The sequence below is a fragment of the Hordeum vulgare genome, chromosome 1H (genome assembly GCF_904849725.1).
Source record: "Hordeum vulgare subsp. vulgare chromosome 1H, MorexV3_pseudomolecules_assembly, whole genome shotgun sequence".
In the NCBI taxonomy this organism is placed as follows: Eukaryota; Viridiplantae; Streptophyta; class Magnoliopsida; order Poales; family Poaceae; genus Hordeum; species Hordeum vulgare.
In genome coordinates, this window is record NC_058518.1 from 501,169,529 (window position 1) to 501,170,555 (window position 1,027).

The window sequence follows — 1,027 nt, forward strand, 5'->3', positions numbered from 1 at the left end:
CTATTTTACCAGCATGACATAACATCAGCAACATAAGCAGTTTTGCCACTCCCTCTCATAAAAAAAACTTAGAAAACAACAACATAAATTGTCATAAAAAAACATTAGAAAATTGTATTACAAAATGTAACGACATTTATCTGTGCTATTTTACCAGCATGACATAACATCAGCAACATAAGCAGTATTGCCACTCCCTGTCATAAAAAAAACTTAGAAAACAACAACATAGGCAGTCTTACCACTTTCTGTCATAAAAAACACCCTTCAGAAAAACTGAATTACAAAAAGCGCCGACTCCGCTGGGGATCGAACCCAGAATCTCTGGTTTCGTAGACCAGCGCCTTATCCATTGGGCCACGGAGTCTTTGCTGTTTAAAGGGATTAATCAAGCTTCACCTACAGCAGAGATGGTTTGTCATGATCGTATTAGGGACTAGCGCATCAGAAAGCTACACCAGATCTGTCGTACTCATTACAAATTGAGAACTTCAATCGTTTCTGGAACCATACAAGTAAACCAGTACCCTACAGCAATGGAAACCAAACAGTCTAACACTCTTACTCCCTCCGTCGAGGTGTATAAATCACCTTACGAAAATCAAATCTTTACCTAATAATAAAGAGGCTATCGCTTCCGTCGGAAAACCCATCGAGGTGATTTTATAAAAAAGATTTTACTGTTTATGACATTAAACTCGTAGTATATATTAAATATTTTTTAAAATACTCATATCTTTTAAACCGTAACTCCAAATTTAACATATTATACATGAAATTTGATTAGAAAAATATGTAGAATTTAAATATGATATTATTTTATCTGTTAAACGTTTAATAAAAATACTATCTAGGGTGCAATCTTAATAAATAAGTCATTATTCGTCTTTCTTTCATACCGGTACTCATCCGGGTTGGGGATGAACACGTCAACAAAATCAGGATTAGAGATGAAACTGAAGGTCACTTGACTGATTCTTTGTACGTATTAAATCTACATGCAAACCGTGTTAAAATAGAAGACCTG

At 34.8% G+C, this 1,027-nt stretch overlaps 1 non-coding gene across 1 annotated transcript; it reads right to left on the reverse strand.

Annotated features, from left to right (window-relative positions):
- Nucleotides 1–294: 294 nt before the first annotated feature.
- TRNAR-ACG lies at nucleotides 295–367 on the reverse strand. Its single transcript has one exon. It is a non-coding gene; the product is annotated as a tRNA-Arg (tRNA).
- Between the last annotated feature and the right edge of the window lie 660 nt (nucleotides 368–1,027).